This window comes from Myotis myotis, unplaced genomic scaffold, assembly GCF_014108235.1.
Source record: "Myotis myotis isolate mMyoMyo1 unplaced genomic scaffold, mMyoMyo1.p scaffold_m19_p_5, whole genome shotgun sequence".
NCBI lineage: Eukaryota > Metazoa > Chordata > Mammalia > Chiroptera > Vespertilionidae > Myotis > Myotis myotis.
The window spans coordinates 42545136-42557857 of NW_023416357.1; the positions used below are offsets into that span (position 1 = coordinate 42545136).

At 48.9% G+C, this 12722-nt stretch overlaps 1 protein-coding gene and 1 long non-coding RNA gene across 2 annotated transcripts in view; one reads left to right on the plus strand and one right to left on the minus strand.

Moving 5' to 3' along the window:
* LOC118656073 overlaps positions 1-9406 on the plus strand; it is a 48890-nt gene extending 39484 nt beyond the window's left edge. The window contains exon 3 of the long non-coding RNA XR_004967484.1: positions 248-9406. This is a non-coding gene — a long non-coding RNA (uncharacterized LOC118656073). The remainder of the gene's footprint in view (positions 1-247) is intronic.
* The window catches only part of LHFPL2 (LHFPL tetraspan subfamily member 2), a 134832-nt gene that overhangs the window by 33309 nt on the left and 88801 nt on the right, over positions 1-12722 (minus strand). The window lies entirely within an intron of this gene.

Here is a 12722-nt window from a genome sequence, read left to right on the forward strand (position 1 = left end):
AAGAGGGATGCAAAATATCTGTCGGTGTTGGGGGGAGGGGAGGCGGGGAGTGCGTGGACATGGCAGCTCACCACCCACAGGATCCACAGACGGGACCGCCAGGTGCGGTGGGCAGGCCTGAGGCTGCAAAGGTGACTTCCCGGAGGAGGATTCGCTTTTTCTTTAAAATCTTTTTTTTTAAAAAAAGAAAGAAAGAGAGAAAGTGTTTTCAGTTTTGTTTTTAATCTTTTTCTCTCTTTTTCTTCAGGCTACTGAGCCCGAAAAGTGGCAGAGGCTGTGGCGACCCCGGACGGAGAGACAACTCCTCTTATTAATGATAACTTTGCTTCACGGACCCATGTGGTCCAGACCATCAGTACACTTCGAAGAAGGACGTATGCTGCTCCTCCCTCACTGGCAGTTTCTTGGCTGATGCCTGTTCTCATGTCTCCATCTCCTTGGACATCACGTGTCTTCTGGGGGCCTGGATAGGAGAAGTACGTGCTCTCACTTCCCCAGGACGGAGAGCCTCTAGAGTGCCGCTGCTTCCAGTGTGGTCCCGGACCACCCGCCTCCTCCGGGGGCCTAGGCCACCTGCTCAAAACACCAAGTATACTTGGTCCCCCTCCCACACACACTGAATCAAACTTTCTGGAGGTGTTGCCAGAAACTGCATTTTTTACAAGCCCCCAGGAGAGTCCCGGCAGCTACATCTCAGCACCAGGAGGAAGGAAGCCTCAGGAGCCCTGAGGTGGGCCTGCGCTTGGTGCGGGGGAGGGAGAGACTGAAGAGAAGAGGCAGGGAAGTGTGGCCCAGCCCGTCAGGACAGAGCCAACCACCTGTCCTCAGCACAGCTCTCCAGCCACACAAGTCACAGGGACCAGCGATTGTGCAGGGGAACCAGCTGTCCCCCTGGCTCATGTGTTGTCCCATAATCCTCTCAGGGCATGAAGGGGCTGCCCACACATTCAGGACCTCCTCTTTCCGAGCACAAAAGAAGCTTTGGAGCTGTAGGGACAGGGCTGAGACACACGTCTTAGCACATTGCGTGACTTTAGGGAAAAAAAAATACAGCGACCAAAGGAGGTTTTAGAAACTCTCACCAGCCCTGGCCACCCCCTATAATACACGCTATGGAAAAGCACACATTTTGACTATTCAAGAAGAGGGTCCTAATGCACTAATAACTAGTAATTATATTGTTCTCTGAGTTACCAGCTCAACATGCTCAACACTTCCTGTTTATTGCCAACATCCACCCCATGGTCTCGATAGTTCCCTTTCCTCCAGACACTCCTGGGAAAACTCACTCTGTGGTTCTCAACCGGGGGCAGTTTTGCCTCTGCTCCCCTCGAAGGGGGCATCTGGCAAAGCCTGAAGACACTTTGGTTGCCACACCTTGGGGGTAGGAGGGGATGGGGCTACTGGTATCTAGTGGGAGAGGCCGAGGTTGCTACCTACCACCCCGCAGGGCACAGCCCGCCCCCAGGAAAAAGCGGTGTCCGCAGTCAAGTGAGAACCCTGCTCTGGCAGCTTCCAGCCGAGAGCAGTTTTTACATTTGTAGGTGCAACTTAAAACAGGTTTCTAAAACCTTTACATTTTAAAAAGGTATATTCTAAAGAGTCAAGTAACACAGTCTCATCTGGATGGACATTCACAGTATTTCACAGTATTTACTAAATTAAGCAAACCTTCTGTTGTTTTTCTGAAAAATTTTAAGGTCTGTGCCAATCTGTGTGTCCAGGCTGGCAGGCTGGTGGGATGCAGGATCTGACTTGTCAGAGGGGACAGACCTTGACCGGCTTCTGGGTCCCAGCAGCTTCTCCCAATCACAGACCAAAGTCAGCTTTTGTTTCCTATAATCTCTATTCTGCAAAATGGCAAAATCCCCACCCTTACCCCAGTTATTAAGACGGGGAGTGCACTTGCTGTTAACATTCTTCACCTCCATTCCACCTGAAGGTCCTGAACTCAGAAAACACCAAGGTCGGCCACACGGCCTTGATGTCTCTTGAACTCCCATCCCCTCGAGTTGGCCTGGGCCACTCGCACTGTCAGGAGCTTACCACGTAGGCTGCTTGAGTTCAGGCCTTCTGGTGATTCCCTCCCCCCAGCGTGGCTCCCCGCCCCTCCACGCTTCTCTCTCCCTTGCACCCCTCGGCGCTTTCTGCTGCTGTGTGGCTTCTCGGGGCAGAAAGGTCCTAATTCTTCAAACCACCTGAACTAGCCTCTTTTATTTCTCGGCCCGGAGCTCCCAGTGAGCTTCTGCTCATTGTCAAGTTTGTTAAATCACTGGCCCAGGCCAGTCACATTTCCTTCCAGGTGCCCATTCCGACTCCTCCTTATCCAGTCAATCACGCTCTGAGCACCTTTTCTTTTCGAGAGGGGTCATTTTTACATTTCCGTCCTGAGGCATCGGCAGCCAGAGAGCAGGTCCGTCCACCTGTCTGGTCCTGATTTCTAAAAACTAACCTTTCCCTTCTACAAGTGTCATCTAAAAGTCATTAGGAGGCTAGTCTACCTTTATGTGCCCTGCTGCTTCATTAGACCGGAGAGACCGAAAATCCAGCTCTCCAGGTAGGTGCTGAAGTTTGATTTGACTCAGATCCTATAAGCCAGGGGTGATATGCCGATGCCCTGTACGTATTGTGGGGTCAAAAGGTTTTACCGTTTATTTAGATGGAATAAGAACTTGAAGAGTTGCCTTTTAATGCCACTGTTTTATGTACTTTTAAACAAAATGTATTTTTCACATTCATAATGAATTCTGTGATATCAGGCAAAATGTACATCTTAAAGTGAGCCTCATTAGTCTTTTCAGGATTAGTAAGGAAGTACAGAGTTTTAATAGAGAAAAGTATCAAAGAGTGGAAAACAAAGAACTTATACATAAAAATCAAGATACACAATTAATGCCCTCTGTTTAAGTGGCTCCACTCTGAGCATAAACAACCTGGGAAAGATGGGCTTCCAGCCCGTCTAGAGGACAGCTGGGCAGCCTCTCCCAGGGCTGGGAGCACCATGGTTGTTCTCACAGCAACTGCAGGCCTCCCAGGCCCTCTGTGCAGAGGCAGAAATAATAACTGCTTGTTCGTAAGATCAGTGCCACCAGGTTCCCTTCCAACAGCTTAAGAGCCCAAACATGATAAATGGAGAGGATTATGCCACCTGTTATTTGAGTCTCTCTCACAAATCCATAAAACACCCGAAAAACCATGAATCAACTAGAACCAGAGGCCCTTCCGTACTGGAAGCTTCTGGAAAAGCCCTTGTGGAAGACGGGGTTATTATTTCCAATACTCTCCGTGCCTCCTCTTCAGAGGTTACATTTTCCCAGCCCATTGACGTCAGGCCTGACCACGGGCCCTGCTTCAGCCAATCTGCCGCTTCTGAGCAGACGCGTCCGGAGCTGGTGCTTTGCTGTCCAGCTCTCTTCCCTATCCCACGAGATCAGAAAAACCCCAGACAGAGCCCTCTCCTCGGCCGGGGGCCCGACAACACGAAGCAGAGGCACCGCGGACCTGATGCACAGACACGCCGGGTGGGCGAGAAACCAACGCTCTGCGGCCAGTGCTGAGATTTCAGGGTCACAGCACGACCCACCTCTTCTGAGGGCTCGGCTCCCGGCAGAGTCTGAGTGCCTGCCCACCCATCCTGCCTCTCTTTGGTGTCAGGTTAAATTCAACTTCACCATCCCCTACCACGTACATGGCACAGAGCTTTTTGAAATCAAACAGTAATAAACATCATCTCGTGACACACATTACAGCCTGGCAACTATCTCAGAAGCATGTGCCATATTGTTAGTCACTGCTGCAATAAAGGCTTTGCTCTTCTAATATATTTACTTTAGGGTTAATGGATGGAAGCGCTGGGAAGTAAGGAAACCCCCGTTGAGTCAACGAGATCATCAGAAGCCACTGCGAGAGGCAGCTCGAAGAATCACTTCCCATGCCAGGCTGCCCTGAGGCCTCTTACCAAATGGCCGACTCACTTGGAGCTGCCCCTGCTTTCCTCCCTCTGCTTCTGTTTCTTCCATCCCAGGGTGGCCCCAGCCACCTCCTGCAGCCACCGGTTAGGACTGCAAATTGGAAGTCTGCTCCTAATAAGCACAGGAAGATCTGAGCTTTGTCTGAAGGAGAAGCCTCAGTCAAATGGCAGCTCCGGAGACACTTCTAGGACCAGCGGGTACCAGGTGTTGCCACAGAGCAAAGGTGCAGGGCTGCCCGCAGGCCTGTCGCCAACATGGGCCAGGCCAGGACTTCCCAAACAATGGAGACCACGGGGCTAGAGTGAGGGTCTCAACTAGCAGAGGGGCAAGAGATCATGGAGGAGAACGGGAGGATGACAGGCCTCGGTCTCTGGCTACCGAACGGGAGGTAATGGCAGCGGGGACATAGACCAAGCAAAGCAGAGAGCATGAGACGCTGCGCCAATGCCTCCGGCACCAGGCGGAAGCAGGGAGTCGCAGGTTCGCCATCCGCCATGACCCCACTTAAATTTTTTCGCCTAGTCTCCATGAGAATCAGAATATTCCTTCTATAAATAAGGACATTTCAGAGTGGAAGGAGGAGACATACAATAGGGTGAAAACTGGTGGATTTCTGGGAGACCCTCATCAGCTCATGAGTGTGCCTGCCATGTTAAGACTGAAATTTGTTATTTTTCAATTACAATTGACACTTAACATTATTTTATATTGGTTTCAGATGAATAGCATAGTGATTAGACGTTTACATGATTTTATGAAGTGATGCCCCTGATAAGTCTAGTACCCACCTGACACCACGCATAGTTATGACAATATTATTTACTATAGTCCCTGTGCTGTGCTTTACATCCCGGGACTATTTTCTAACTACCAATTTGTACATTTTCGTCCCTTCACTTTTTTCTCTCCCCCCTCCCCCCGCCAACCTCGCCTCCACTTGGCAAACATCAGTCTGTTCTCTGTATCTACGAGTCTGTTTCTGTTTTTGTTTGCTTGTGTTGCTCTTTAGATGCCACAAAACTGAAGTTGTTTTCAGTTAGGTATTGACTCCTTTTGAACCTAGTTCTTTAAAAACAAACAAACACAGCAATAAAGTGTCACTTTACAAACTCAATAATTAGTACAAACTAAAAATGTTAATCTGGAAGTAGCCACATGTACTTTAAAAATGGCAGAAAAGCTTTTCTTTCCCTGCCCCTCCCCTGGCCCTGAACACCAGAACCATTAATGCTACCGACAGAAGGAAACAGGAGTGGTTCATGTGAAAACTGCCCCTCGGTGCCAAGGTTCCAAGCAACCGTTCAGGAGGTGATGTGTACACAGCAGAAACCTCATCCCAGAGTGGCCCAGGGGACAGGCCAGTGAAACTCCAGCCCAAGAACCTCCTGGAGGGCATAGGGCAGGATCAGCCCACAGAGTGGCCTTCGCCCAGGATCCCATTAAAACAAGCACATCACAAAGCTCCCAGCAGCCACAGGTTTGCTTGCAAAGCTTTCAGGGGAGTGAAGCGTTTCTAGTTACTCACTACAGGATATGAACGGGGCCTAATAACCAAAGCAACCCATACCCTTAAAAACCAAGAGCCTAACTGGGTATCTGCCCTGGGATCAAGGCAATGCTAGTCATTGCTCACCACCTTAAAAAACTCCTACCTTCTCACTGAGGTCACTTCTGTTTCTAGCCCGTACTGCTAAGCAGTAGTGGGATTAAGGGTTTTAAAACGATTTAAAGTAAAAGGCCAAAGTCTAGTGTAGACTATGTTCATATTTATAAAAGCATCACTGAAAAGTTCAGTCTCACTGGGTTTCTTGTTGTTGTTTTGTGTTTTGATGCTGGCTTTTACAACCTGCAGGCCTATGGTCTAAACCGGCCTGTGCTGTGTCCACAGTACACACTGCCTGACAGCGAGCTTAGAGAAGGATCTGAAAACAGCCTGAGTATTTACACATCAAACACACATGCAATAAAGAACAAAATGTACAACGTACATGTGTGCAAACATGACTCTTTATAACTTAATTTATGTATAGGAGATTTCCCCTCTCTAGTGCCGTCTCATATTTAAACCCATGAAATACGGTGTGATCAGGACTGCATGCAGACACATACACACACACACATAACTGTTGATTTTTAAACATCTAAAAAATCAGCAAGACAGACTTGTCCACTGAAACTACACTCAGTTCATTAAACACTGTCCATCTCAGTGATTTCATAGCCAGAGATCAAGTTACCTGGTGGTTTTCAACTCTCCCTAACTAGAATGCCAAACTCAAAATGGCAGGCAGGCTTAAACTTTCCTCATCTATTAACTAGAGGAATTCCCCAGATATTTAGGATTCAAACTGTGTTTTGCAAACAGATGCTTATGTGTCATTCCCAGAACAACACGCTCTTCGAGGAAAAGCAAGTTCATTGTACAGTTGCCAGTAGCTTCAGGTACTTGCAGATACGGAACACTGTACAGTTGCCAATAGCTTCAGGTACTTGCAGATACGGGACAATCTGTAAATGCAGACAACAGTCTTGGCCTGCGTCGCTGAACTGGCCTAATGACTCAGGAATGTTCCAGGCAGCAGGAGGAGGTCCAATGAGCCTAGATGAATCAGTGCAGACTCAGAGTTCAAGGCAGTCAGAGAAACCCTGTTCTGGAAATCTGAGCCCTGGTACTTGTTCATAAGCTCCACTATTCTCTTTCTGGAAACAGGGACTCACTGTTAACAGCTTTAACAATAGTGAGGCATAGTAAATAGAGATACAGTTCAACTGGATGTCTCACAGGAAAGAGAGTATGTATCAGAAGACCAAGCCATTAAAAAACGAAAGAGAAATCCCTGGGAAGGCTGGGAGAGAATGGTTTTTGGTTCACTTCCTTAAGAAGAGACAGCCCTAACTCCCTCTTCCCCAGCCCAACTGCCAGGGCTGCTAACCACGGCGGGTGAAGAGGAAGCCTCCCCGTGCCATGCACTCCAGGTGCCACAGTGGGCTCCTGCCACCATCCTCCTGGCATGCGCCAGGCCAGAGTGGATGACTCACTAGAACCCGCATGGCTCGGTAACCGACAGGTGCCAGGCAGAAGAGCCCGGAGGATGAATGAAGGGGAAAACACAGACTGTGTTTTGGTTGGGTGATAAACAGGAGCATGCCCGGAGTGCTGACACCGTTCTCTGAACTACCAGAGTCATTACAGCACACGACTTCCCACAGTCCTGCTCCCCACGGGCTCGGGAGAGAACACCCACAGGGGCAGGGAAAGTCCCCGCATCCCAGTGCCAAGCTCTCCCATGACAATTCTGGGTCCCAGCATGAAATACGGGCCAGGCGATGTTTGGGGGAAGGTCTCACCCCCAGGTTACGGGTGAGCTCAACAGCCACCCTTCTCAAGGCTGCTACCAACCCGCTGCTCCACCCTTGCAGACCAGTGAGCTCATCCAGAAAGGCAGCATCGGGAGTGGTTCAGCCTGGAGCCAGACTGTCTGGATTTGAATCCTGGCTTGAATCCTCGGGCACCTTTGCACCTCAGTTCCCGTTTGTCAAGTGGGGTGCTAATGGTGCCGACCACATAGGCTTGTTGTGAAGATCAATTAAATAAAATAACAAGTTTAGAACAGCGTTTGGCACATGACAAGTATCCCATTCACGTAGCCTACTCTTCTCGGAACAGGCTCCGGCCTCTCGCCCCCCAACCCCACATCAGCACGGCCACCTGAGGTCACACTCCGGCACTGCCATTTAGGACTTCCTGTCCGGGGCCACCTGGCATGTGGGCAATTGGCCTCACCTTCACATACCAATTTCCCCTGGAAAAGGAGTCCTGCGGCAGAAAGCACACAAAATGGAGCCAGACCTACTTCAGTGCCATCACCCTGCCGGACCCTCAACCAGCTCAAGCCTTCGGACAATGAACTTCCCTGAAGTGGGAGTGACCAAAGTATCTACCTCCCAGGGCGCTACAGGATTACAAAACCCATGCATGTAAAGCAAGGTATAAAAGTAAGTACTCGATAGGTGGTGGGAATCAATACTATAATCATCATAGTGGTTAACATTTATGTTTCTGTTCTTGAAGGTCTGTCTATCTCCACACGGCCACACATACAAAATCATCTTCTAATATCATTAACTCACTATAGTCTGAAGTTTGTTAAATGGCAAAGTCATATGTGGGGGGCGGGGAAACACCAGATAGGAAGCAGGGGGGAAATGTGGTTTCTGCTCTCGGCTCTCAACTAACTGGGGTGTGAGCATGTACAGCCCCCTAACTACTCTGGCTTCAGTGTCTCAAGTACAGAGTGAGAGGGGAGGTTCTGGCGATCACCACCGTCACTCTGGGCTCCCAAAGTCAGTCATTTCAAGCACATGACCACCTTCACCACTTTCTCCCAGACCAGCGGCTCCCCTGGAGCAGGTGGCTCTCCAAGACCCACGCCTCTGCTGGATGGGAGACAGGGACCCCCTTAGATTATGACGAATGCCAAGTGCAGGGGTAGAAGGATCTTACCTGACCACAGAGCAAGTAAACCAGGGGCTGGGGCATACCCGTGGGCACTGCACAGGGCCATGGCCAAAGGGCCTGGGCTAGACTGGCTCCTCCTCGCGCCTTTATTCCTGGGGTGGAGAACCCACCTCTAGCCCTTCACTCCCAGTTCCCGAGTGTCTCCAAGTCTTGGAAACACAGCAGAGAAGTTCCACTCCAGTCTTGTAACAGTTGGAAATGAGGCCTCCCCTGTCCTCATCATCCAAGATGGCGCCTGCTCAGAACCCTTCTCAGTTCTGAAAATCCACACTCCTAAACGGGTCTTTCCTTTCTTAGGGTGCTTTTGCTCCCTATTCTGGAGAAGTAAAATGCTTGATCATGAAGAATTTCATATCCATAAGCCAGAGGACATGGTAGGGTGCAGAGTTTCAATCACTCTTTAATAAAGGGTGACAACTGATGAACAAAAGCATCTCAGTGGGAGTTTCTCCAGCGGGAGAAACTGAACACAGAGAACCCATTTTAAGTGCTTTGGTTTCAGGCAGGAGTCAAAAGTCATACCCCTTTTATTTCAAAACATAAACCGTATGAAACTGTCCCATAAAATTAGTATTTGCTGCTGTTATTCTCTGCTCCGTGGTGAATTATGAAAGTGCAATTCTCTCATCAGTTATAAATGGCCCCAGAACACTGAGTTGCATCTATCCAGGGGCACTTATTTCTGATGAGTATTCTTATTAATGACCTAATAAAACGTCTCATTTTGTTATGATCAACCAAATGATTTAAACGATATTTAAAAATTTACACTCCAACCCAATAGCCTGCTGATGAATCTGCTGGGCTGACATTAATTTAAAGTGATTTTCAATTTTACGTGGCATTATCAGCGAGATCATGGATAGACTTTTTTCTAAAACATTTTTTTTTTAATCAAATTTGGTCCTGCCCAGCCGGCATGGCTAAGTGGTTGAGCATGGACCTATGAACCAGGAGGTCATGGTTTAATTCCCAGTCAGGGCACATTCCTGGCTTCTGGGCTTGATCCCCAGTAGAGAGCATGCAGGAGACAGCCAATCAATGTTTTTCATCGTTGATGTTCCTATCTCTCTTTCTGTCTCCCTTCCTTTTTGAAATCAATAAAAATATACTTAAAAAAAATATGGCCCCAATGCTATCAAAGGCAATGTTTTACCAAGGTTCAGTAAAATTGATTTGATTATAATGATAAGCACAGTTAGCAGAGGCCAGCGATGAGAGGTTCTGGCAAGACAAATTATTTGGTGGTCAACCACACATATCCCAAATTAGTAAGCAGGCTGCAGGCACGGACTGTGAGAACAAAGCTATATCAACAGCAAAAATACTCACAAGTAAGTCCAGTTTCACTCCTAACTTCCTGACCTTTGTCCCAAACTGCCCTTTGGTGGAGGTGGCTATTCATAAAAGCAAGGGCTAAACCCCACTGAGCCTTTGTCATGTGGGCAGGAACCAAAATGCAGAGTTGGAAGGCTGGCTATGTGTAGGTGGGAAACCAGTTGTGTGAGAGTGTGTGTGTGTGTGTGTGTGTGTGTGTGTGTGCGCGCGCGCGCGCAGGCGTAGGAACACCTCCCTCCCCGAAAAGAAACCAAGGGCCCAGAGGCTTAAAAGGACAGAAGCAATGGATTTCTGAGATAATGGGTGAAACTGTACCAATTCTGCAAAAATAGCTCTTATTTTTCCCAGGACCCAGAATATGTGATGTCTTGATTTTTCCTTTGTTTTGTCTTGTTAAACTGCACCCTTCTTTGAAAGTAATGCTCATTAAATAGCTGCTACAACTAACGCACTTAAAAAAGAGTCTGACATTGCCAGCTTCCCCAACTGGAGAATTCCTGTGGATATGCATTTGTTGAGCCTTATTGGCCATAGTGAGCAGCAACAGCCAACTTCAGCTGGACTAAGCACTGAGGTTCTAAAGAGGAGAGGCCAGGCAGGTGCCTCTAGGAGCCAACGCCATGTTCAAGATCTGACTGTCCAGGGTGTGTAGAGCAACATGCTGGGGGGTGGGGTGGGGTGGCGAGGGCAGGTGGAGACACAAAGATACTCTTACTTCCTCAAGAAACTGTCACTGAAGTTGGAATCAGGAAGCTCAGATACTGAGGCCACCGAGGAGCATGACTAGCCACAGAAATGGGCATGCTGAGTGGAGGGGGGCAGCATGGGAGGGGAAGAATCTTGAGAAAACTGTAAGGTTTTATCAGGAATATAATAACTGTGAAGTAAATTAACAGTTCGTTCATTCATATCAGAGAGCTGCAGTTGGGATGGGGGTGGGAAGATTGGAGTTTTTCTGCTTCTGTTGGATAACCCCAGGATGGTTGCACAAAAACCCTTCTTACAAGACGGCTAACGGGCTGGATCATGGGATCATGCGGGCATTGCTTGTTTTCTGAGCCAAAGTGAAGTGGCAAATAACACTCAGGGTTGTGTGTGTGTGTGTGTGTGTGTGTGTGTGTGTCTGTAAGTAGAAATGATGTCTGAAAGGGTGAAGGATATTTAATCCAGGCATATCCGCTAGCTAGTTATTATGACGAATTTAAATAGAAGAATGAAAATTAACCTTATGTTCTAACTCCTCGTACCTATTCAAATTTAGTTTTTAAATTACAGGATTATTGTGAACTTTTAAAAATGATTTCAAGGAACTAGGGTGACTTTTAAGTGACTCTGGGTTTCTGGTCCAAATTCTATGAAGAAAAATTCCTCGGCGACACTGCATTTAAGAGACAAACGTGCTCCGTTTGCCATCAAATGCACTCGGTGCGGAGGCCTGGGGACCCTGGCAGGGCTGTTTGCCCTCGGTGACTTCCGTCCTGGAGCACAGTCTCCTCTGGTCCCAAGACTGCGGTGAGTGGCAGCTGTTATCATTTAAAGTGGTAATCTGCATTTGATAGAATAAATATGTATTAATCTGGCTCAGGAAAAAGCGAATGACCACACTCAGGGAAGAGTCTGGGAAATAAAGTGTGATCCCCAAAAGAAATTTACACCTCTTTTTGCAACCTGTCCCTTCCCACTAAATTCTCTCTCAGGTCCTGACCATGTGGGGCCTTCTCAGAGTAGAAGGTGCTCCAACGGCTGTAGCTGAGAAAACAACAAGCATTTCATCGTGTAAGATATTTGATGCTATGAGAACCCTAATTTCCTCAACGGAAAGAAAGCAAAGCTGAAGCGGCCTGGCTGGCAGTGGCCATTCCTCAGAAACCACCCAGCCAAATCCTGAAACCAAGCGGTGGACTGATGTCATTTTGCCTCTAGACAGAGTGAAAGACAGGCCACATTCACATACCACCAACAGGAACTTCTGACGTCCATTCACGAGCCTGGTTCTGAGTTGGCGCTGGGACAGCAAGTGACCATCCTCAAAAGGGTCACTGGCTCATGGGGTGATGGACAGGGCGGTAGGTGGGCACAGCACAGAGCGGCCCTGCCATGGCAACAGTCCTGTCTGGAGTGAGAGAAGGCCGCCAGGAACAGTCCCGAGTGCCTGCCCGGCTCAGATCAGTGTCGCCCCTGAACACACTGAGGAACACATGTCCTCAGAGGGGCTGGATCTGTGTGTCCAATACATAATGATGAGGGGCCCCTACAATATTTTCAGCGTAAAAGTGACAAAGTCAGACTTGCATTTTAGACACAGTCGCCTGTGGGATACCTGCAAGGGTTAGGCGAGTACCAGGAGGGAGTAGACCTCCTGAGTAAGTGTGTCTGCTGCACAAGCACCTTGCACACACAGAGGCGTGCACAGGCTCTGCAGCGAGCTGTTTGAAGGCGGGCAGCTGAGCCCCCGATCCTGGGGACTGCTGCCGGGGGTGTGGAAGGGGCAGGAATGGGGGGAATGCACCTGGAGGGTCAGGAAGGCCAGTCAGGACGACCTTGCAGTGAACCAGGCAAGAAAGGGAAAGGCCCAGACGAACCGCGTGGAGGGGCCGTGGTTAAGAACTGTACAGGGGAGACAACAGGACTCGGCGGCTACAGGCTCCATAGGTCAAGAATGACACAGTCTCGAACAAACACTTGAATATTTCTATTCCCTGGAGTACGAATAGGGGAGACGGGATGTGCTTGGCAAGGTCATGAGTCAAGTCTGGATCAGGCAGCCCTGGAGGGCTCTGTGGTAAGGAACGCCAGGGGTCTGAACGTGATCTCCCAGGGTGAGGCGGAATGAGAAGATAGGAGGACCCACCCTGGGAACGGAGATAACACCAAAGGGACCAAAGAGCAGGCCA